Source organism: Protopterus annectens, chromosome 7.part1 (assembly GCF_019279795.1).
Source record: "Protopterus annectens isolate FY-2018-M chromosome 7.part1, PAN1.0, whole genome shotgun sequence".
Classification (NCBI taxonomy): domain Eukaryota; kingdom Metazoa; phylum Chordata; order Ceratodontiformes; family Protopteridae; genus Protopterus; species Protopterus annectens.
The window spans coordinates 412,117,201-412,143,900 of record NC_056740.1 but is presented as its reverse complement, the minus strand read 5'-3'; the positions used below and the strand labels follow the sequence as shown (position 1 = coordinate 412,143,900).

At 38.7% G+C, this 26,700-nt stretch overlaps 1 long non-coding RNA gene across 1 annotated transcript in view; it reads left to right on the top strand.

Annotated features, from left to right (window-relative positions):
• The first annotated feature begins 6,588 nt into the window (after nt 1-6,588).
• The window catches only part of LOC122807543, an 89,211-nt gene continuing 69,099 nt past the window's right edge, over nt 6,589-26,700 (top strand). Inside the window, exon 1 of the long non-coding RNA XR_006365699.1 lies at nt 6,589-6,753. This is a non-coding gene — a long non-coding RNA (uncharacterized LOC122807543). The remainder of the gene's footprint in view (nt 6,754-26,700) is intronic.

Here is a 26,700-nt window from a genome sequence, read left to right as displayed (position 1 = left end):
GCCTCAATGCATTAAAAGTAATGTGAACACTGTATATCACACAGGGAGGATGAGCCTCAATGCATTAAAAGTAATGTGAACACTGTATATCACACAGGGAGGACGAGCCTCAATGCATTAAAAGTAATGTGAACACTGTATATCACACAGTGAGGATGAGCCTCAATGCATTAAAAGTAATGTGAACACTGTATATCACACAGGGAGGACGAGCCTCAATGCATTAAAAGTAATGTGAACACTGTATATCACACAGGGAGGACGAGCCTCAATGCATTAAAAGTAATGTGAACACTGTATATCACACATGGAGGACAAGCCTCAATGCATTAAAAGTAATGTGAACACTGTATATCACACAGGGAGGACGAGCCTCAATGCATTAAAAGTAATGTGAACACTGTATATCACACAGGGAGGATGAGCCTCAATGCATTAAAAGTAATGTGAACACTGTATATCACACAGGGAGGATGAGCCTCAATGCATTAAAAGTAATGTGAACACTGTATATCACATAACAAGGACGAGCCTCAATGCATTAAAAGTAATGTGAACACTGTATATCTCACAGGAGGATGAGCCTCAATGCATTAAAAGTAATGTGAACACTGTATATCACACAGGGAGGACGAGCCTCAATGCATTAAAAGTAATGTGAACACTGTATATCACACAGGGAGGACGAGCCTCAATGCATTAAAAGTAATGTGAACACTGTATATCACACAGGGAGGACGAGCCTCAATGCATTAAAAGTAATGTGAACACTGTATATCACACAGGGAGGATGAGCCTCAATGCATTAAAAGTAATGTGAACACTGTATATCACACAGGGAGGACGAGCCTCAATGCATTAAAAGTAATGTGAACACTGTATATCACACAGGGAGGACGAGCCTCAATGCATTAAAAGTAATGTGAACACTGTATATCACACAGGAGGACAAGCCTCAATGCATTAAAAGTAATGTGAACACTGTATATCACACAGGCAGGATGAGCCTCAATGCATTAAAAGTAATGTGAACACTGTATATCACACAGGGAGGACAAGCCTCAATGCATTAAAAGTAATGTGAACACTGTATATCACACAGGGAGGACAAGCCTCAATGCATTAAAAGTAATGTGAACACTGTATATCACACAGGGAGGACGAGCCTCAATGCATTAAAAGTAATGTGAACACTGTATATCACACAGGCAGGACAAGCCTCAATGCATTAAAAGTAACGTGAACACTGTATATCACACAGGCAGGACAAGCCTCAATGCATTAAAAGTAACGTGAACACTGTATATCACACAGGAGGACAAGCCTCAATGCATTAAAAGTAATGTGAACACTGTATATCACACAGGGAGGATGAGCCTCAATGCATTAAAAGTAATGTGAACACTGTATATCATTAAAAGTAAGGCTCTATATTAAAGGTTATTAAATATGGTATGTAGCTTTAAAAAGTAATGAGTCAAATACAAGAAATGTCATGTAATATTGAGTAGTTTCTTCTGGAGCATTGATTCTGATTAAAGACCTTGTTGAGATTAAAACACATCTATAGTGTTCCACTACTGTTTACTCACCTTCCAGACATATCAGGCTTTGCCACCTAGATGTAGCAGGAGGGATACCAGATCCACAGTGTTTACTCAACTGCAAGGCTGGGATCCCATTCTGAGAAGTCAGTAATGCTCATGCCATCTCTAGCACAAATTTCATGCTCGTGTTTTAGTGAGGGTTATTTTGCATAGCTAGAAAACAAAGGGAAAAACCGTGGGACAGTCCACTCACTGTCAGCTGCTAACCTGTGGTGACACTAACAAATTTAATGCATTATATGGCCAGCAGGAGGGCATATTGGAGTGATCCAGTGGTCAGTAGACATAGTTAAGGCTCAGATGATCAAACGTACATATAAATAAATTATACAAGGTTAGCATGACAGTATAACAGTTATTACTGCTCCCTCAAAGTGCTGTGATCCATTGTTCAATTTTCATCTGAGTATCTTCTCTGCAGCTTCTGCATGCTATGTATATATAGTTTTACACTGAGGTCTTTGATGCTGTTCCATACCAGAAAGACATGCCGCTAGGCAATCTGTAATGTTAGTTTGTCCATAGCAGGATAGGAGAGCAGATATACCTTACAATGGACTTGCATCCTTTCCTGTGCTGTTTCCAACCTTCCATCAGTTGCTTGCTTTGCTAGTCTGTGTTTTCTGCAACACTGAAGTGAAAGTAAGTGGGTAGGAACATCTTAGATGGACAAATGTATGAATGGATGGATGGGAGGCTGAATGTGTGCATGAGCATAAATTAGGAAGGAAGCAAATATGGTGCACATCAGTTTGTAAACACTGTACAAATGAAGCATTTATTAATCTATATTCAGCAAATGAGAGGTTCCACAAGAGCTATGAAGTTACTTTCATATGAGTCACTCGAGTTCCACAGCATTTCAGTGATACATTTCCATATGCAACACAAAAGGACTTAATTGTATTTATTTCATTTGTTAATGGGACAAGTGAATTGGTCCAAGGCCCCTTGTTAGCTACAACCCAGGCTACATAGGCAAGGACATTTATGTGTATATATATATATATATATATATATATTTATATATATATATATATATATATATATATATATATATATATATATATATTCTTAGTATGTTTCAAATAGTTATAACTCTATCTCACTCCCTCTCTCTGTAGATATATAGAGATAGATACATATAGAGATATATAGATACACACACACACACACACACACATATATATATATATATATATATCTATATTATATATATATATATATATATATTATATATATACATACATATATATATATATATATATATATATATATATATATATATATATATATATATATATACACACACACACACACACATATGGGAGCGCTACAGAATCCTGAAAGCTCAAAATCCTTAAGACCAAAATCCTGAGACCAAAATCTCGAAAGCTCGAAATCCTGAAAACACACAGGATACCAACACTTACTATATTCCAGCACAAGTACATAGATAAACATGCTACCCTTCAACTATATGCAGGTGGGCAAACCCCCTGCACCACCCATGAGGGGGCACAACCCCCCCACTCCCTGCTACTTAAATATATCAACTCTGAGACTGCACATCACTACAGTAAGTGCAATCTTGGAGTTGATATATTTAAGTAGCAGGAGTTGTGGGGTGTGCAGGGGGGGCTTGCCCCACAGCTTATACTTGGAGAATAGTAATATGGTTTGTGTTTTATTTGTTTCTGTATGTACTTGTGCTGGACTATATTAAGTGTTGGTATCCTGTGTGTTTTCAGTATTATGAGATTCAGTATTCTGAGTTTTCAGTATTTTGAACTTTCGAGATTTTGGTCTTAGGATTTTGGTCTTGAGGATTCTGAGCTTTTAGGATTCTGTAGCGCTCCTATATATATATATATATGTGTATATATATATATATATATATATATATATATATATATATATATATATATATATATATATATATATATATATATATATATATATAGAAAGAGAGAGAGAGAGAGAGACACACACACACACACACACACACACACACACACACACACACATACCAATAGTCTGATGCATATATTGACACACAAATATACTAATAGTCTGATAACAATAGCAGTGTCTGACAAATGTGGAATAGAAACTGAAACATCATGCAATATGAAATAATTTGTGCAAAACAGTTGTTTTACAACACTGTGAAGCAGCAGACAGGAGAGGTAAGGACAGGAATGCTAAACAGGCATTTGAGGAATTATTAGTGATAACAATGAAAGGTTTCCTTGAAAGACTGGAGGTGATTAGCAGTGTGGTTCTATAGAGCAAACTAGCCAAGTGGGTGTGAGGGCAACAATAGGAACAACTATTTTGTAGTAAGACATTAAGTAAAATATTAAAACTTGTTATCTGTGTAATCTGTCGCAGTGGAGGAAACAAAATATTTATAAATCAGTTCTGTATATATATTAACAAAAAAAAAATAAGCTGTCACATGACATAGTAAACAGTAACAGTAGATTAACATATACAGTAATTTGAAAGAACAACTATCAACAGGCAAAGGTTCTGAGGCAAATCTATGCTGCAGAAAAGATTGTATTGAAAATTGGCAGGAATATTGAGTTACTCTGTAGCTAAATATTACATGTCAATATCATCTAAAATCAAAATGCACAATGTTTCCTGATAATTGATGTGGGTTTAACGTATCCAAATAGCTGATATTTGTACAGAGCTGGACAAAATGAAAGTCAAGCTGGACATTTAATACTTCTCAAGATGAAATTATTAGTGCAGGCTGTGCTTGTGAAGAGAGGAGTCTTGGAGCTAATAAGAAATGAGAAGGCCCTTCAGCCTTACTGAATTGTCTGCCTTATCTGGCATTCGAGCTGTGACCTGACCGTAAGGTAACTGTGCATGAACTCATTTACAGACAGTGTCAGAGGAGTAGCACTTATTTCTAAAGGGTCATTGATATACCCAGTAATGAAATCCATAAAGTTAAAGTGAAAACTGTCAGTCAGAATGGAAGTAATGGATGTGTAACTGCTTTCAAGGGTCAGGCTGAATGGAAAAATGGAATTAAATAGAAACGTCAAGCTTAATGATTTTCAGTCTTGATACAGACGTACAGAGCAACATGACTTTTTTTCCTGAATGTGAAAATGTTACTGAAAGAAATCTGTACAACCAATGAATATAAGAATGACGTAGAAACTTATGAGGAATACTGGACAAGTGATCACTAAAACCATAAGGTGCCTAGCCATATAGAGATTTGTGTAGCCCACAGTCAAAACAAGAGTCTGAAGTTGTTTCGTAATGCTGTTTATAATGCAATTTGTCTGTTTCAAAACATAATTTAGCCCTTGTTTGTAATTTATTTATTTGTGTTAAAAATAAAGTTATACACAACTGTGAACACAAGTTACAAGAAAATTATGTTTTTATTTAAATGATTCTTATTTAGATGTCTAAGACATGCGCATCTAACTTACCACAATCAGCAACAAAACTGAAAAAAATAGAATAAATACAATTACAATAATGTAAGAAAATTAAAACCAGTTTCTGTGAGGATTCACACAGGTTCTAAAAAAAAAGAAATTTAAAAGATTTTCAGAGGTCAGTCTCAGAATTCCATACTTGTAACATAGAAATAGAAGGTAGATAATTCTAAGGTACCAGGTACAGGTAAGTAAATGAAAGCTTATGAGACATAACCAGATGGCTTCTGCAAAGAGCTAGTATTCCTTTACCTGAAAATCTTAAAGTCCTTAGCAGAGATCATAGTGCTTGGAGATGTTAAAGCTTAAAGAAAAACATATGCACAAATGCTATAAATGTGTTCTGTCACATAAGGTTTAGCTTTGTAAAAAAGGCTGAGGTTTTGGTTTGGTTTCCACTGAATATTTTGAATACACTGGTTGAATATTTGTCATTGATCTAGTTATTTTTGGTAGGTTTGTTTCTGTTTTTGCTTTAGGGATAATAACTTTGTCATATTGTGGCTACTGGGATTTGAACTAGTGATCACAATGTGAAGATTTGCTTTGTCTTGAACCCCTACACATTTTCTAGCTATATAGTCGTCTAATCCCTCATACTGTGATGTGTGCTGAAATAGCAATTCCTTTTTAAAACAGAAACCTGTTTGCCTGCCCCATGATTCTCCGGGAAAAACATTATACAAATTCAGTTGCTTTATAAGTGTCACCGAATGCATAGCATATAGACTTATTGCAAGCAGCCGACTTGGCTTGAGGCAACTGATAATCTTGAGAGAAAAGCAAGACAAATCAACTAAACTTAGGTCTCAGATATTTCAGGATGCTGCAGCTGTCAGAGTAGAAAACATTTCATGTAAGCAAAGTTTGGGCAACTGTGTCACTAGATCTTCATTTGTGGAAACTGCACTTAACATTCAAACTACACAAATCCAAGATGCTTTGGTAAAATGGAGGATCACAGTAATGATTACAACAAGGAATCACAGATGCTGATGATTAAGGTCGAAGACCTTGAAATCTGCCAGCATTGTAATAGGCTTGTAGGACTTGCAGAGAAGTCAGAATATGAAGTTGTGTACAGACCTGGGAACTTCAGCTACAACAAGAAATAAAATTAACATCAGACTATCCCATCATTATTAAGATGGAATACCGGTTGTCTAAACTCCCTCAACCACCCATTTCAGATTCCAAAGCAGACTGACTTTAAAGTACTTTACAATGATAAGGTAATGTCACTGAGGAGGGTTGTCTTTGTTCATTTTGGACAAGATTATCCGAATTTCACTCCAGGGACTGTTCAATACATACAGGCAAGGGCGCCCGCAGGCAGGTGCAAGGGGGTGCACTTGCACCCCCCTGGAACTGGCTGGCCGAGAAATTAATTTTATTTTAATTTATAAAAAAAAAGCTTTGTCTTTTTTAAAGGCGTTTCTCTTTAAGAATGCCATTTACATCCTGTCAAGCTGCACAGACGCAACAGGTGTTTGCGACCCGTTTTTGTCTTCAGCTGCAAAGACCGGTTGTAGGACCCAACAGTCATGCGTGCGTCGCATGAATTTTAAATATAGCTCCGACTATGCTAAGCGATATTGAGATTAATAAGGAAGATGTAGTAGATAACGCTAAAGTTGCAGAAGAAGATAGACAAGATGGGAGTGCGAATGGTTTGTACTACCCTTACTATAGTGTCAGGTCCAGGTCTTGAAGTTAAAGACCACTTATTATTTTGCAAATGCCTTTTAGAACGATATCTTTGGTTGTAATATTTTAGAAGCGGTCATTATGTATCAGTGTGATAGAGTTTATTCAGATTTTTAGTGTGCTGTAGCCGTATTGTTATTAATAAAAAAGTGAAAATTATATAGAATATTCCAACCAATTTATCAGCGTTATAACAGAATAATATCAATTAAAAATGTGGCCGGGGCGGGATCCCATCATTTTTTTCTACTGTCTCTGGTTTGTCTTTGCTCATGATTCTTAAAAAGTTGAGATGTGACGAACTGCCATTGTTTTAACAATGTCTTTGCTTGTTAGGTAATGTAGCTTCATTCACTTCTAAACTCTGGATCTCTATCTGTGCCTTTTTCCTTGAATCTTTAGTTAAGACTTTGAGCGTTATGAATCTTTAGTTAAGACGTTGAGCGTTATGACCTACTGATTTTTTAAAGGTATTTCACATCTGTTTGATGTAGAAACCTCGTAGATTTCACTTCTAAATATTTCTGGGCCTCTCTCAAAAAAAGTAAAAAAGTAAAGCAGACTACAAAATCCGTAGTTTGTATTTTTTTTTCTACTTCTGCATTTCTGCATTTTCTGATTTTTTTTTTTCTTTCGGCCATATCGTTTCGCCTGAAGTCCTGCCCAGAAGTCATTTTAGTGGAAAGTTGTTGATGTTGATGTGGTATAAGGCGTTCTCCCTTTCATTTGTGCTGCACAAACAAACGTTAAGTTTAACAAAATGCCTTGAAAGTACAAGCGTACAGCACAAAACGTCCACATGCAGCGTGGCAAGACTATAATTCACAGCAGCGTGGCAAGACTATAATTCACAGCACAACTAAATTCATACATTACTGTTTGTCAGAAATATTTATAACAAAATACATTTGTTTTGCTTAGTTTGATTTGTGATGGTTATTTCCAAAATCCTAATTAAAATGTCAAAAACATGTAGCAGGGTACATTTTATGAAATTAATAATCAAGTGACGCTATGGGTGCCATCCACATCATTACAGACATTGCTGAAATATTTTTTAACATTAATTCGTAGCAGCTGATGTCTTCTGCACAGAAATACCTCACAAAGAGGATTACTGGCCTCAAACAGATGCCCTACGCCGACCGTCTCAAAAAACTCCAGCTTTACTCTTTAGCATATCGCCTACTCAGAGGCGATCTCTGCCTAACATACAAAGCTATGCCAAACCCAGAGCTGTTGGACATGCTCCACTTAAAGAAATCCCAATCCATCCGAGCTACACGCTCTAGGGACCTAAACCGTGTCACCACAATAAACAGAACATGCTGGAGGGGTAGATTCCTGTCCCAGAGACTTCCCATACTCTGAAACAGACTTCCTATCCATGTCAAACAGAGCTCCTCATTAGCACTCTTCAAGAAAAAATCTTGATGATTGGATGGAAGTAGAAAATTCACTCGGGGATCGACAGGGGCACAGGAAAATAATTTTCTTGGGTGGCGAAAGCCAGGGTACATTTTTGGCTAGGCTTATGTAGGCCCTAGGGCTAATAGCCTAGTACCTAGCTATGAACCTATATAAACGTGCGCGCAGTGCGGAAGGAATCACATAATTTCTGCCAAAGAGTCACTCACAGTTTGATACCTTTCGTCAGTTCTTCAACTCTGTGATTTCACACTTAAATGGGGTTTTTACTCCTTCACTGAACTTAGGCCCTAGGGCTAATAGCCTAGTACCTAGCTATGAACCTATATAAACGTGCGGGCAGTGCGCGGGAAGGGAATCACATAATTTCTGCCAAAGAGTCACTCACAGTTTGATACCTTTCGTCAGTTCTTCAACTCTGTGATTTCACACTTAAATGGGGTTTTTACTCCTCCACCGAACTTACTGCAGAATGAAATATTTGAGCAAGCTCTTGGTAACTTTGGGTAAGTCAGCATTATACAGTTTTTCTGTATAAATAAATAACCGGCCTCCTTACTACCAGTAATGTACTAGGAATGCTAGCTTTGGTCGTTTTGTGTGGTAATTACAGTTTTGTCTATGTTCTGATGAAGACTAGTATCTCTAGTTGAAAGCGCTAAATCAGGTTGGAATAAACAGTTTTCTCCTGTGCACGAGTTTTGCTGGTTATCCTTGGTCCTTTTACTTTATCAGTTGCTGTTCGTGTGTTCAGAGTTTTGTCTATGTGACAGGCAATGCGTTTACTGTGTTACCACTATTACTTTGATGAAATAGTTTGTTAAATGGCAAGCAGGTAGAGTCCATGAGTTAATGTGACTAAAATAACCTTATACTAGTGAATTTGTGAACATGGAAGGTAAAGTGGAGGATACTGGGATGCTAAGAAATAAAATGTTTATGAGTGATGGAGCAGCAGATAAACGAATACATTCTAGTGTTCATTGTGTTCTCTTTGTGTTTGGGGTTTTTGGAAGGTGCAGTAGACCATATTGCGCTAAATCATTGGTTTACTTTGCGAAACTGTCCCTGAATGTGCATCAGTATTGCGTTTTGTCCGTTATAACATTTTTGATGAAATAATGAGGTTTGCAGTCCCTAAATCCTACCACATATCACACTAACGCAATTCTCATTAGTCAAAATGCGTATCACCAAAAAGTATCTTGTCCTTTTAACTTTATGAGTGAATAGTATCAGGGTTTAAAAGGTGGCCCTGATTTGGGCCTTTGTCTCTGATTCTTGAGGTGAGAGAGCAGGACCCATGGTTGGAGCTGTGTCTGTGTTTATTTTAGTATGAAGGGAGAAAATTTCCTGGGGAGAAGAGTGAAGCAATTTAAATCATAACATACTACTGAAATTTTCTGAAGTTTGTGTGCTAATTTGCTTGCTGTTAATGTTATGCCTTAATTAACGTTATATTGGTGCGAAATGGATGCATATTCATTTTAAAAGTCTATCAGGTGATTTGTTTGCATTTAAAGACATTTCTTGAGCTTTATCAACGTGTGCACCTATGAGCAGTTGTTATGGTCTTACTTTTTCCCTGTATGTTGGCATTTTTCTTTAAGTGCTTTTTATAAAAGAAATGTTTTGAAAACTGTGATTCACAAGCTATTAAATTAATTTAAGGAGTTGTTAATTTGTTTTGTGCTGTGCAGGACATTGTGTATGCTTCTTATATGTTGAAATTGTTCACTTTTTTGTGTTTTGTGATGGGGAAAGTTACTGCAAATATGCACTTTAGTTTGTTCTAAATATGTGTGTCACTATTGATGTTAAGAAGTTGAGACTAGATGAAACACAAGAAAATTCTGTAAAATAGTAGAATAGAATTCCAGAACTAGTGAAGCCCTGAAACAAGAGTGTGACATCCTAAAATGATCACACATTGGGCATGTGTTTTGTGAGATCCATAGGTACTGTCCTAGCACTGATCCCCTCCCCACACCTATTGTAAGTGTAAAATGGCTGTAAAATATCATTCATTTTGTAATGTGTAATTCACTGAGGTGTTTAAGAATTAAAGGCTGTATATTATGTTTTATAGTGCATAATGAGCTTTATAATGTGGGTTGCATGATAGAATCATGCATGCATTACTGTTAATATTTACACTTGGTAAGCAGCGGAGTGGACTGAATTTTGGAGGACATTATGCCTGCAACTGTTTGCCTTGTATTAAGTATGTGCTCATTATAGTATATTCATGCAGGCATGGAATGTGGGGTAATTTCAGAGACTGGTTTCTGTCTCTCTTTTTTGTAACCAATAATTGCAAACAGCTGTTGATGAATTATTAGGATTTGATACTTGCCTGACACTGGGTGCTGTCTAGGCAGTGGAAGAAAGCTTAGGTGTACTTCCTCTCCTTCTGTATAGGGGACTAATCTTAAATCCTTGGCTGTTTTTTAAAAACGAGTCCAGCTTTTGTTTTTTTGTGTGTGTGTGTGGGGGGGGGGGGGTAGATAAATGGAACTCCACACAGGTGAGTTCTGTGAAAACGTAAAGTGCAAAAATGAATGCATTTATAATCTTGAAGTAAAGTGAACAAAATCAAAGTCAGGTGCCATAAATCGCCACTGTATTTAAAGTCCTTCAGCTCATGTTTTTGACACGGCACAATACATGAACACCAACTACCCTTATTTCATTTGCAGGACTCTCTTCTGTGGATGTCCCACTAAGTAAGTGGGACAAAAGACTAGCAGTATCCAGCCTCCGTGAAGAGATCAAATTACTTCCAGAAGTAATTTCAAGTCTGAACCAAGGGTAACGCTACCAAAACTCTCTTCTGCCAAATTTAGTATAGGACTATTCCAAAAGAAGTCTTTGCTGAGGGAAAATTTTACATCGCTTTCCCATTTCCGCATCTGCTGATGGGTCTCATTTAGCAGACATTGGCATCAAAGTAATTCATTCATGGAACCTATTCTGACAGACTAGTCACTCTTTACAAAAAATATCCTGCTACATCTATATATACTACCAGGGACACAGTTACATTAGAAAAAAGTGAATTATCATAAGTTTTATGTACTGTTTAATATTTTGGGGATAAAAGGAATTAAGATGTAGTAAAACTTTTGGTGGACTACAAAAGGTATCAAATGATGTGACTATTACTCTGCTGATTCAGAAGGACCTCCTTTATAGGAAGCTAGTTTGTTACAAAATCAAATTGTCTCTCTAGTGGTAGAAGTTACCAGCTGAAATAAAAGAAAGCATAATGGCACAACAATCATCCCTGATACTGGAATGCATAGGAAAACACCAATTACATTCAATGGCTTTCTTTAATCTAAAATATTTTAAACTTTATTTTTAAGTTGATAGTAAAGTAGGTAATTAGCTGTTGAATTTGAAGGAAAGTAAGCTTTAATTAGGAAACCTGTTCAGGCAGGTTTAATATGTGGTTTGTTGGCATCCCTGAACCATTGGATGACACTAACTCTCCTCACGAGATGGCTCAGGATTTTTTTGAAAGTTTAGATAATAGATATAAACCAAGATGACATGCTGAATAATGCTGGAGGGATAGATTCCTGTCCCAGAGTCTTCCTATACTCTGGAACAAGCTACCTATCTATATCAAACAAAGCTCCTCATTAGCACTCTTCAAGAAAAATCTTGATGACTGGATGGGAAATGGGCAAATCATCTCTGTGGCTCTGCTCGACAGGGGGACAGGAAAATAATTTTCTTAGGTGGTGAAAGCCAGGGCACCTTTTGGCTAGGCTTGTATAGGCCCTAGGGTTGATAGCCTAGTACTTACCTAAGAACCTAAGTATGTTTATATTGGTTGTAGAAAGTCAGTGGACTTTGATGGGCTCTCCTCAAACGGGTAGTGTTTGTGACAGATTCTGACACTTGTCTCTGCTCCTACTTCTGTCTGCTGTCATACTAAAAAGTTTAGTAACTCCCTCCGTGACTTAACCTGTTTGGATGTGCTTGAAATATCCTAAACTCTGCGGGTTAACATGCGGTTGTGTATGCCATCATGCTAAACAGCCACAGGAGCAGGGATTGGGGGAGCAGTGTCCCCACCTTGGAATGGATGTTTTGATATTGAGATTCAAACATAGTTGAGAGTTAAAACTAGTTTCCCTTGCATTCTTCCTTACTTTAGGTACATACAGTTCCATGATCATAAAGTAACACTCAGCAGTGTTTTTAAGAACTTCTTAATCCTGTAACACATAGCCCAGCAGTAGTTATCTGCTCTGATGGCCAGTAAGAATTAATAGTTTGATTCGCTTGGTGTTTTGATATAAATTGAAACCAGAGAAAGAAAACTTGCAGACCAAATGCATTGCTAAGAACTTCCCATTTTGATATAAGTTGTCACTTTAGTAGACCAGAGTTTAGGTGGAAGTGTGATTGTTGCAGATTTATGCCCCATATTCCTACTGAGCTTTTCTCCCCGGGCTTCCACTGAAAGAGATTTTGCACAGTTGGACTATCCCGGTTAACAAATGCCAAATAAATAAAAAGGATTGAAGTTGCTAAATAATAACAGACATTTGAGTTTTAGATGTCATATCCTTTAGAAAAATGCATACTAACACAAATCCTGTTCTACTATTATTATGTTCATTAGAGCAATATTTATAATCCGTCCCCATTTATTTTAGGCGTTGTCCAGATTTCTTGCAGTAAGAGGTTGAGATGTACATGTGTGAGAGTGAAATGCCCTATTTAGAGTTAGCAGGTGGAATTTATTTTCACATACAATTTCAAGGAATTGTGAGCTTCAAGGGAAGAGATGTTTACTGTTCATGCGAAGTCTGCTTAAAATGTGCAACTGTTTTGTTTAGCAAATGGTATCACTGTTGTGGTATAGAATGTCAAAACTGTCTTAGTAGCACAGCAGGTAGCATGCTTGCATCTTGATGTAGAGGGCTGTAGGTTCTACTCCCACCACATGTAGATTTGTATTTTAAGGGGTGGAGTGCTGCAGTCCTGAGTATGTCCTCCTTTGGATGAGATGCCTAGTAACTATGAACCTGTGTTTCCTCTTGCCACTTATTCCTATTGCAATATATAAGCTTAGCATTTTTTTTTAAATGTAACATAGGCAAGTTATTGTTTAAGGGCAGTAGGCACTGAATTTGTAGATGAAACACTGAAATATAAAGCTGTTTTCTAGCAACAACCTTTCCATTAGTTTCATATCTCTTTAATGTGAAATTATTCAGATGACTTTTACTTCTGCAGAGATTGTGCATATTGACTGATATTGGTAGATTGCAATGATAGACGTTTAAGTGGCCTTTTATGGTTGAAATGTTCTGAATTTGGCAATTTGTCATTACTGGTTCATATGTTTTGTTTCATTGCTTAATGGAAAAAATGTTCAAAACTATAAAACACACTCAAGTGGTGCTGTATTAACGAGGGATATAATTCAGTTATTGTATATTATAATTAATACAATCAGGAAGGTGAATCAAAGCAGTTATGCATGGTTCTGAAATGTGTGCAAGGGGCCTATGATTTGAAAACAGTCCAAATGTAAACTTAACCTGCCATTGGCCAGATGCATTTTCTTTGAATGTGGGTTTAAATGCTGTTTCAGTGCATGCAAGTTTCAAAGGTAGGGAAGTTTTAATGCTAAGTCTGTTTTCATTGTAAGACTATTGCTTTGTTTAAGTTTAGCAAATGTCTATCAGTGTTTGTGCTATAAAACAGGGGGTTACTAAGCTATTGGCCCTGAGGCCCTAAAATTTGAAATAAAAGTTGAAAATTAAAACCATCTGTAATCATTGTAGAAGTAATGCATAAAACAGTATGCACACAGAGTTTTGGACAGTGTTTATGGCAACCGGGGAGAAATAGCCAAGTAATGGGATACTGGAATGGCTGCGTGTGTGTGTTGGGGGGAGGTTTGAAGGGGGTGGGGTTGGGGGCGGTGCTTTGACGTGGGTGGGGTTGGGGGCGGTGCTTCGGGTTTGCACCCCCCTGCAAAAAATCCTGCGGGCTCCCTTGCATACAGGGCCTTCTCATTCAGATCCTCTCTCAATCAGAGACTGCCAAAAGTACTTGGACGTCAGACAACAGCTCAACAAATGCTCTTCACCCAAATTGCAGTTGCGCTCAGACATATCACATTACATGTACCCCCATAGCTTTTTCACACCCCTTTACCCCTGTTTCATCCTTCCTTATCTCATGTTGTCATCCCCTCGCTTACTGCCCCTCGTTTATCCTACCTCCCTCTTCTCTTTGCATTTTTCATATTTGTCTCCTTTCTACGCATCTTCCCTCTGTATGCCTCTCACACCTTTTCTGTCTTCTCGCCATGGTATCCTTTCCTGCAGTTATTCTCACTTGCTTCTTTTAATGTCTTCATATCTCTCTATATAATGATATGCTGCTATCCATGCAGTATAAACCACCTCCACCATTAGGTCAACATCTTATCCAAAAAGCTCTGCTAAGCATAATAGCATTTTTGCATCCATGTGTTGACATTGTAAACTGCTTCTTGAACTAAATGTTCTAGCATATCCTTGCAACTGTAAATATGTTTTGTTAATTTCTTATGTGATCCTTTTTACCCAAGCTGTGCCTGCAAATTGCCCCAGGAATCAAATACATGCAAATTAAAATAAAATAAAATAAATAAATAAGACATTCTGCCACTATTACAGCATCCCTGAGCATTGTAAATATCTTATGAACATGTATGAAATGGAAGGGCAAGAACCTTTTTTTTTACATTCCTTGAACCAGCACTATAATTTCTTAAAGAAACTTTGCTGCCAGAGATTGTGTTAAATGAAACAACTGTGTAAATACACTAAAGGAATTGTACACTTTTGTGGCAAGGTCAAAATGAATAGCAACCTGTGGCAAGTTCTGCAACAATACCGGCAACCATCCTCTTACATTAGTTTTCCAACTAGGAGCAACAATTTTGGAGAATCGGTCTGGGGGTCCCAAAGTCAGGATGGCAATCTATGGCCAGACAGATGTTTGGTTCTAAAACAGAGCTTGCTAATCACTTTGACTTCTTGTTATTGGAGGAGGTTGCAGGTGGCATTGATGATAGCACATAGCATGCCACAGAGGAAGCTGGCACCCTCTTACCTCAGGCCAAATCAATAGAAATATGCATGGAAAAAAGCTGAATAAAAAAGAAAGGGTGTCACCCAAGGGTGATGTTGGGGATAATGTTGAATAAAGAGTTAACATATTTTTTGGCAGGTAAGAGGGTTAAGTGGGATAGGATGGTTCTCCCCATAGAACAATCTGATTTCTATAGATACTTTAAAGCTACTCAGTTAAGGGTCATATACATTACATGGGCAGACATTATAAATCAAAATAGAAATGGATGATGATGAAACAGGGAAGACATCTGAGAAATAAGGAGAGCAGGATTTTGGATGCAAGTCCCTAAGGAGAAAAAAAAACTATAGAATACTATAATCATAAAGTAGAAGGAAGTATTTTGAGAAGTAAGCTAATGCAGGAAAGGAGAAAAGAAATCTTTCCAATAGGGATGACTATCAGTTAAGGTATGCTAACCAGGAAAGAGATGGGCTGTGATTTACTGGAGAAAAATTAGGAAAGATACCTATGTATTTGGGGTAAATAACTAGAGAAGAAAAGGTAATAAATGAGGCCAAACAGATGCTTGTACTGCTGGCTAGAGATTACCTTCCCTACCAGGGACTGATGAGTATAGACAAAGGAAAAGGGATCGGGGTGAGCTAGGTGAAAGCCCAGCTCTGGTAGAGTTTTTAGTTCAGCATAAAACAGAAGCTGCTATTAAAAAGGGGTTAATTAGTTGTGCATATAAAATATGTGCATTTTAATGAACGTGGCTAATTCAGCTATTACTTCCCAGCCATATTTCTACCAACCTAGTGAACATACAAGTCATGAATAGCCTATGGTTGTTGGCAGAATTCATTATCTGTAAATATTGTAAATAAATATATGTCAGGTAATCTCTAAAAGTAGTCAATGTATTATTATAGTTAACACCGTAACGTTTGTTGCAAGAAGTTCGACTTTCTCAGCTCAGTGTAAATGCTGTAACATACTGTTTGAGCCATGATTTTATTTATTTTAATCATGATAAGGTGACTACGCATGTCTTTGCTTTCAACTATTAGGTTTGCACTGGTACTTTCTTGTAGTTCTACGATCTACTGCATACTTGTGTTTTTCTCTAAATACAGTGTGGATAATTGTGTTTTTTTTTTCCTGTTTATCTCTGTACCTGGGTAATTGATAACGGAGGACTTTGGACTAATTAATTTGTCTGGTTAAAACATAAAAATAAAAATAATACGACCTAAAAGCTCACTTGTTGTTAAAAATGTTACAAAAAATGGGATAATTCACAGAGATGTGTATGTTAAAAAGTTACTCATTTGAAAGTGTGTAAAAAGTATATTTGTAAACTAGATATGTAACAGGTATTTGCTATATGTGAGCTACAGCTTTGCAGCTCTTAATCTAAGAGTGTAGTAATCAAAATGTGTTTATTTAAGCCTGGTTGATTAGCTGCAGTTCTCTATAGGTTAGGATGTTTTCCCAGTTATCCCTCTAGGAGACTTTTCACAGATAGATAGTGACTAACCTTTGACCACCAGGTAGCTATGGTAATGAGGAAATCCTTCTGTGTGGTTCAACTTATAACTAAAGGCCTGGCATCAAGATTGAATGGAAGTCATCGTGCCATTGTACTTGGTCTCATCAGGCCCATATTCGAGTAAAATGCTCCCTTCTGAATGCATCTAACCAGGTGCTTACACCAATTGTAGTGGCCCCAGAGGTTTCTCACTAAAAAAAAAGTGTAAGAAGACACGTCTTATGCAGACTGACTAAAGGCCTGTCCATTTAGTCCCTCTCATATTGTTTATTGAGAGGAGACTTATACCTGACCAACAAGGCATTTTCTCATCCAGATCTGATGAAAATATTACATATTCACAAGAAAAATTATACAAAGGATCTGGGTTCCATGGACCTGAACCTTATTTATGAGTCTAACATAACTTGCTGTAGAGACAGATTTGTATCCTAAAGGCTGCCTTATCTGTGGAATAAACTTCCCATCTTTGTAAAAGTAAGCCTATCCCTCAATCTGTTCAAAAAGATTTTGGATAAATGGATGGGGAATACTGAATTCACTCCAAGAGTACAAACTTGTTTGACAGAATGGACTTATCTCATTTTGGTGCACTGAAAAGCAACATAATTAAACAATAACAAATATGGGAGACCACTGTCACTCCCCCACTGTGAGTTCATCCCTAGTGAGATCTGGCCACAAATTAGTCTCATTTGAGGTAAATATCACACTTGACCCTCCCCTAGCAGCAACTAGACTGAAAAACTTTCTCCAAACCAGATTATAACCTCTTACAGGAAGGTATAAATAGCTTCATTGTACTTTTCTACTCAGATGGAATGAGTAACTCTGTCGAGCTCTCCACCAATGCCCTATACAAGCACTTGTATAACTACATTGACTCAGCAGTACCTGTTAGGACCAAAACAAGCTCTTCAAGGAAAAGCAAACCTGCCAGGTGGACAACCACCATTAACAGGCTTTTCAATAAAAGGAAGAAACTGTTGTCCAAGAGTAAGAAGGAGCGGGCTGTAAAATGGAGACACTCCCTCCTCACCTTAAATAAGCAAATAAGACTTCTTGTGAAGTCCTCCAAGGCAAACTATGAATCCAAGTTAGATTCCTCAACCAAGGACAACCATAAGGATTTCTTTAGTTGCATCCATATCCTAAAAGGTAAGGCTCTGATTTGCACCAAACTGGTAGTCAATGGTAGCACATACACTGAGCTGGTGGATATAGCTAACCTGTTAGCCAACAGGTTTGGTGAAGACTTCACTCTCCCGTCCCCCTCACATGTACTTCATGACATCCCTACCACCTGTCCACTACCTTGTATCTTTAAAGCGCAGGTCAAAAACGCCCTCTCTAAGGCCAAAAACACAGCATCAATGGGACCTGATAACATCCCAGGCTGTGCCCTACATGTGCTCAAACAAGAATTAGCAACATCATTGACTACTCTTTACAATCACAGTCTAAGCACCAGCTTTATATCAGCTGAATGGAAAACTGTCACTGTTATTCACCTGCAAAAAGATGATGCTTCTACTGACCCCAGGAACTACAGACCTATTAGCCTGCCTAGACTTATCTGCAAGGCCATGGAGTGAATCATCATGGACCTTATCAACAAAGTTATAGGTCATCTCCAAACACTAGATCCTACTCGGTTTAGATCTGTCAAGGGGAGATTATGCTTGTTAAACCTGGTGGACTTCTTTGAGACAATCACCAGGGCCCTGGATGAGAGGAAATATGTGCATACAACTTACCTAGATGTGGTCTAGGCATTTGACACTATCTGTCACTCAGGCATCATTGACAAACTCTTCCAGCTAGACTTCAACCTTTATATCATAAGGTGAGTTGTGAACTGGCTCTTTGATAGAACCCATACAGTCAAAACAGGGGAATCCACCTCCAGCAGCAGACCCTTTACCAGTGGTGTTCCACAGGATTGGTCCTGGGACCTCTAATGTTTGGAATCTATTTCTCTGAAGTACAAGCTAAAACCAAGGGACTGTGGCTGACAAAGTTTGGTGATGACTACAAACTGGATGTGGTCATAGAATCTCCAAATGATGTCAACATCCTTCAAGAAGATTTTACTCAAACAAATGATTGGTGCCAAAGACATGGCCTCAAACTCAATGCCAAAAAATGTATTATCATCCTTTTCAGCAAGAGCAATGATCCTGCAAGTTACCACATCAATGGCAATACCCTAAGTACGCACTCAGTGATGAGAGATGGCACTCAGGTTGACAGCAACCTTGCCTTTGATCACCATGTCTCCATATTGGTAAGAAGGGCATTCTATATGGCTCCCCTCATAAGTAAGGGCATTGCCTTGAGAAAAAGTGAAGTTATCACCTTCCTGTAGTGTTCACTCATTAGGCTAATAATTGAGTACAACGACTCTTTTGGCATGTACCTTTCAAAGCATCTGCAGCAATTCGAGAGACCACAAAGGTTCCTCACAAAGAAAATTCAAGGTCTTCAGCAGCTCTCCTATGTGGATCAGCTGAAATCATTGTCACTTTATACTGTTTCATACAGACTACTCTGAGGCAGTCTTAATCTTGCATGTAAGGCGATCTCTGATGCCACTTTATTGAAAATTCTGCACATCAGTAAATCAAATAGCATACGGGTTACTCACTCTAAAGATCTAAACCTGGTGTGTGACATCACTAGAACCTGCTGGAGGGACAGATTTGTCTCCAAGAGGTTACCACTCCTTTGGAATAGACTTCAGCTTCACATCAAACAGAGCACCTCACTGGCCCTCTTCAGACACAGTCTGGACAATTGGATGGGTAACCATAAATTCACCTTGAGAGTTCCATCTGTGTCCTTCTTGGAAAGGGGCAATAGGTGCTGATCATGGTAACAAGGGTAAAATTTGGCTAGGCTTATAAAGGTCCTTGGGCTATTAGCCTAGCAATTTCTTATGATCCTATGATAATTACTTTTTTTTTGTTATAGGGCAAATGTAATATCACAGGTCTTGACTATGAATAGAAGACTTCTTTATAAGGTCCAGATGATTATCACACACACAGACACACACACACACACACACACATATATCTATATATATATATATATATATATATATATATATATATATATACATATATATATATATATATATATATATATAGATATATAGATATATATATATATATATAGATATATATGTATATATCTATGATTGCTGATTTTCCTCTGTAAAGCTCCACTATGTATAGGGACCCAGGTATCCAGAAATAAAACACTTGATCCAGGGATGATTTTATAAATAGATGAATGCAGCTGAGTTCCTGGTACACCTATATGAGTGTGCCAATGTCACATGTTCAGATGCTGTACAACTCATCAACAGAAGGGAGATAAGAGGTTTAGATTTACATTACCTTAGAAAGCCCTCCTTTAGGTTTGCCATGATGATGATGATGATGTTTTCATAATTTGAAGTCATTCTGATGTGCTTTGCAGTTTCAGCCCCTAATGAGTTGTGTCCTGTGTAATCTTCCAGAAATTTGTGTCAAAACAAGCTCAAAAAAAAAAAAAAAAAAACACCAGCAGATATAACTCTAAAATACTACATTAAACTTCAAAGCACAGCATTTTAGAAGTGCTATTGCATGAGTCAGTGCTACAATTATGTGATAAATAATGAACAACAGTGTTTTCTGAGTTGCTAGTTAGTTATACTCTAATCTTGCTCAGAATGTGTAAAAAAAAAGCAGTTTAAAGATATCTAAAAAGTATCACAGAGCTGAGAATCTTGGTAATAAATGTCTATAAGTTGCTGTATATCTTCTGAGGAATGATGAATATATATGTAAAATGTTCATGGTGACTAATAAAAGGGGGCAGTGGTGCAGTGGTAGCATTGTCACCTCACAGCAAGAGGTTCTCTAGTTTAATTCTTGGCTGGGGTGCCTTCTGTGTGGAGTCTGCATGTCCTCCCTGCATTTGTATGGGTTTCCTTCCACATTACAAAGACATGGATCTGGAGCCTTTCTCCTTGGGCCTCTGCTGAAAATTGGCTTCATTCCAAGTCAGACTTTCCTGGTTAACAAATTATAAATAAAAACATAAAATAGGGTAGGGGACCCCCATATTCTGTTAGTAAATACGTTACCTTGTATAGGGCTCAATGGTTGTGACTGATTTTATCCCAAGCTGCTTACCAATATCTCTCCAAAGAAAAATAAAATGTCTTGGGTAATGCTATTTCCTGTCTGATACTGGTGTCATAATGTGTATGAAGGCTGCAGTGAACAGAGATTTAGAGACTAGATAATCTCATTTAGACTTTGGTTTGTCATATGCTTAGGATTAGCATGTTCCCTGTGAAACATTTTTGATCTTTCCAAAGCAGACAGTAGTGTGGATAGTTTCAATTCCAGAGTACCACACTGCCACACTATATGCCTAGAAGCATTATTGCATGACTTTCTGTGTCTTGTATTCCAGTCATTAAATGGGAAGACCGAGGTACAAGGATGGGGACACCTAATGTGTGAATTTTAAGCAATGCAGCTTCAATTTCATGAAATTGAAGGAAAACTATTAAAAATTAGATTTGGCAAGTATTTATATAATTACTGGTGCCACTGTTTCATGTGTTTTCCAGTCCACTTTTGAAAGAGATTTTATTTTATTTTTTTTATTTTACATTTGATAACTGGGAAAGTCCTACTGGAGGTGATCAAAATCTAAGCCTTTTAATAGGTACTTGGCTAGAGCATGGTTGCCCAAGCCACTGTCTTGGTCAAGCCTAGGAAGGTGGTAATAAGCGAGAAAACATTATACAATATTTTAGTTGCATCTTGTATTGGTTGAGTTAGTGGAATGGGAGGGATTTTCCTCCTTCTAACCCATAATGTGCAGTAGTGAATAATACCAGATATGAGTATAATTTTTATGTTTCGAGTCCCTGGATTAGAAAATAAAGAGATACGCCTTTACACCTTCAGAGCATCCGTAGAGTCCCTTCATGAACCAGAATCATTCCCACTTTACTTCATATAAATAGGACAGGTGTCAAGAAGTTAGGAATCCATGTATGACATTTCTAAAGGGGTGGGTGAGAATGGGACACCTGAGCATAACAACATTATGATGGAGGGAAACCCATTCTAGAAAAACTTCTTTATGTTCAAAGTCAAATTTTATTTAGAGCCAAATAAGTAGGTTATAAGGTAAGTGGACTGGTCTTACTATGTCATTTAAGCCATTAGATAATTTCTGCAATTCTTAACATTCAGACAATGCAGATAAAACCTGTCCTTTGGTATGCAAGTGTGGCAACAATGCTGACACCTTCTGGCATTTGAATCTCGCCACTACCAGTCAAATGTCATAACCAGGCTAGCACTCATAGAATATGAATCCCACTACTGTCACTTAATGTCACTGTGAGTAATTCTTGATTACCAAACAGATAAGGTATAAATTCTACCAATCCCAACCAATGTAATGCTGAATATGTGACAAACAGAAGCTAAGGTCCTTGGATCTGCTCAACTGCCAAGAAATAGTTCAACTGACTACCAGATGGGTAGTCTCTGGTGTCAAATCACTGGTATTCAACAGATTAAACTAAAGCAGCTACACACATATCTGATTCAGTAAACAAATCAAATCCTACCTGGCCTCAATAACATATATGAAATATGGACTGCTGCCCTGACTATGGGCTTCCAACATCCAAACCCAAAATATGAGTTGTTCCAATGAGTAGGTTATAAGGTAAGTGGACCTAGTTGTTCCAGTGATCAGATTTGCTGATCCCTGGGCTTTGCATTTGGTTCCTGTGTTCCTCCATTTTCTTGTGTGGCCAGAGGGAAGTTTCTTTACTCACCAGTATGAGTGGGGAGTATTGAGCTGCTTGTTTGTCCTCAGAGGAGTGGTTAGAGACAGCAACTAGTAATTCATTGGCCATTTTGGGTCATTTCCTGTTTTTTCCAGCCCCTGCTATAAAGCACGCTTTGGCGGGCTTTTCTGGCATTAGAGAACTTGGCATAGCTCCTCGTGGTCCCCTGCAGAGTTCCTAAGGCAGCAGAGAGCAGAAAAAGCGACTTTCCTGATTCTAAGTATTTTTTATTGCTTTTTTCGACCTTTTGTGCATTTCGACCACTGTTTCTGCTTATATTATTGTTATATTACCTGTTTTCTCTGTTTTTCTGAGCTTAATTTGTTGACTGCACTTCTTAGCTAAAGGTTTGCTTATAAGTTAACAAACAGGCTAATACACTCAAGTGTACTAGCCTTTCATAGCATTTAGTCGAATAACCAAGCATTTACTGTATTTTCTGTCTGTGTGTGTAAAAAAAACTAAAAAAAACAAAAAAATACTTCTGCTTTCCTAACTTTCCTAGCTAGTTGATCCAGTGATCAGATTTGCTGATCCCTGAGCTTTGTATTTGGTTCCTGTGTTCCTCCATTTTCTTGTGTGGCCAGAGGGAAGTTTCTTTACTCACCAGTGAGAGTGGGGAGTACTGAGCTGCCTGTTTGTCCTCAGAGGAGTGGTTAGAGACAGCAACTGGTAATTCATTGGCCATTTTGGGTCATTTCCTGTTTTTTCCAGCCCCCTGCTATAAAGCATGCTTTAGCACGCTTTAGCGCGCTTTAGCGCGGAGTTGCCACAGGAGCACACAAGAGCAGCAGCGGTTAATCAAGGTTAAACTATTCAGGCTACCTAAAGTCCACTCTTCAAACTTTCCCTTAAAACAGCCTTCCCTGAACTGTACTGCTGATCTAACCAGCGTATTCTATATCTAAAAAGCTCAGCTCTACTTGATTCCTAAGTAGAATATTCTCTATCTGTAAAGCCTAGCACTTGCTCCTAAAGTACTTTTTTACTTGATATAGCACTTTTATTTTACATTGTACCCCACCAGCCAAAAACCCCATTCGATCACCCACTTCCCCCGGAGTCTTTTAATGTCCTTGTCTATTCCTTCTAGCATGTTGAGGGATCAGTTGCTAGTGTCCTCTCCTGCTCAGCTGGTGATTCTGGGAATATTGAGGCAATGTTACAATTGTCTCATGTACACGGACAGCCCTCTCCTTCTCACACAAAACACAAATACATGCGAGAGATGCAACTATATAGCCAAACTGGAGGCTGAGCTCTCTCAACATAGGACTGGTAAGACCAGACAGGAGGAGAAGGTAACCACACACACCACAAACCCAGTCTCACATAGTACTATCACAACTTCAAATCATACACATAAATACACAAAGACATATTCGGAGGCTCTGATCAAAAATCTACCAAAACAGCAGAGACCACCAAAGCAGACACCCAAACAACTGCCACCTCAGGACACAACACATGCAACAGATAGACCACATAGTCAGTGTGCCAAACAGTCACAGCCCTTAAGGCCAAACACAATGCCAGACACACTCGTCATTGGTGACTCCATAGTCAGACACACTGACGTCCCGCTCACCAGACTGAACAAGGAAAAGGTCACAGTAAGCTGCCTGTCGGGCGCTAGAATCCGCCACATAACGCAAGCACTCAGGTCTCTCAACAGCAGGTACAAGTACGACTCTGTCATTGTCCACGCTGGTGTGAACGACCTGAGACATACCTCCTTGGACTACATGAAAAGAGACATAGAGGAGCTCTCTGATTATGTAGCCCAGGCAGGTATGACCCTGACCTTGAGCAGTATCCTACCTTCACCAAGAATGATGCCATAATACAGAGACAAGATGATCAGCTTTAATAATTGGCTTAAACTCTGGTGTCATTCAAAGGGGATCCAATGTCTGTCTGCCTGGGATGACATGCTGGACAAGCCACGCTGCTTCGCAAGGGACGGCTTGCACCTGTCACCCCTGGGTTTCCGGATATTGGCAAAGGCTCTTGCCACCCCCATAGTGCCTTTTTTAGGCAAGGCTCAAATTCTAAACCTACCACCCTAGAACACAAAAAAGGAAAAACTAAGGGTAATGCTGCTCAATGCCAGAAGTCTCAACCTCAAGATGCATGCACTCGAGGCCCTTCTCAGTATGGAGAACATCGATGTCTGTGCTGTAACTGAAACCTGGTTCAAGGCTCCCGAGAGCACCCCGGCACTATCAGGCTTTACCTCATATCATGCGTTCCGGCCCCAAAATCCGGACAACACCAAGAAAGGAGGGGGGGTGTCTATATTCATCAAGAACACCCACACCTCAAGGTTGGTGGCAACGCACAATGCATCGGAGACCATCCAGGTGCAATTAACCATAGGCAAGACTGCTCTGCAATTTGTAGCATGTTACAGGCCACCCTCTCAATCTCAGGAACCTCACATGGCTTTCCTGAAAACATTGGAGGGGATAAATGTATCTCCAAACACCATCATACTAGGTGATTTCAACTACCTGAATATAGACTGGGATCACTACTCAAGCCCCAACACTCTAGCCCAAAGGTTCCTAGAGTTCATAAACTCAAATGCCATGGAACAGCTAGTCACCATTCCCACAAGAGGAGATAACATACTAGATCTCATCATCACGAACATGGGGTCACAATGTTCAACACCGGAAGTATACCCTTCACTGGTAAGATCAGACCATAAACTAATCTCACTGGAAGTCCACATCCCGCCCCCACCTGAGATAAAAAAGACCACAGTGAAGAACTTCTCAAAAGCCGACTTCACACTTCTAAAAGCTAGTGTGGTCTCTTTTAAGGTCCCCGAGACTGCGGAAACCATTATTCAAGCCACTGAATCACTTACAAATGCCTTCTACCAGCACCTACAGGACTGCATGGATCAGGCAATCCCAAACAAAACAAAGACCCTTTGTACCAAAGGCAAGCGTCCAGTTTGGTGGACCCCAGCCATAAACAAGCTCTACAACAAAAGGAGGAAGCTACTACAAGATAGAGCAAAATCCTTAAAAGGGAAAACACCCTTGATCATTATAAGTAAAAAATTAAGATCTCTCATAAAATCATCCAAGGCAAATTTTGAGAGAAAAGTCACTAAGGACTCAAAGGACAATCATAAGGCCTTCTTTAGCTATGCTAGAAACCTGGGAGGAAACTCCCAGATATGCTCAGAATTAGTTCAAAATGATGTAAAAATTACTGAACCTACAGACATTGCCAACATACTGGCTGACAGGTTCAGTGCAAACTCCCCAAAAGGTGAGATATCTATACCAGAGAATTATAGCCCCCCAAACATCTCTAATGCTCAGGTGAGAACTGCTCTCTCAAAGGCAAAAAACACAGCATCCATGGGACCAGATGGTGTCCCCGGATGTGTGCTCCACGAACTCAATGAGGAATTAAACCCGCAGTTAGGGCAGCTGTTTAATCTTAGCCTCACCTCAGGATACGTGCCTAAGGAGTGGCGTACGGCAACTGTGGTCCCAGTTCACAAAGGAGGTGCCTCCACCGACCCAGGAAATTACCATCCCATTAGCTTGACAAGCTTGATCTGCAAAGCTATGGAGAGGATCATAATGGAACTCATAAATAAAGACATAGGAGACTTGCAGACTTTGGATCCGACCCAGTTTGGCTTTGTCAAGGGCAGATCATGCCTTTTAAACCTGGTAGACTTTTTCGAAACAGTCACCAAGGCCATTGATGAGGGAAAGGCATTCCACACAGCCTACCTCGACCTGGCAAAGGCTTTCGACACAATACCCCACTCAGGTATCATTGAAAAACTCATCAGCTTAAATGTAAACCCATACGTCACAAGATGGGTTGCAAATTGGCTAAGTGACAGAACCCACAGGGTCAGAGTTGCTGGCGCCATGTCAGACTCAAAGCCTGTCACAAGTGGTGTCCCACAGGGCTCAGTCCTGG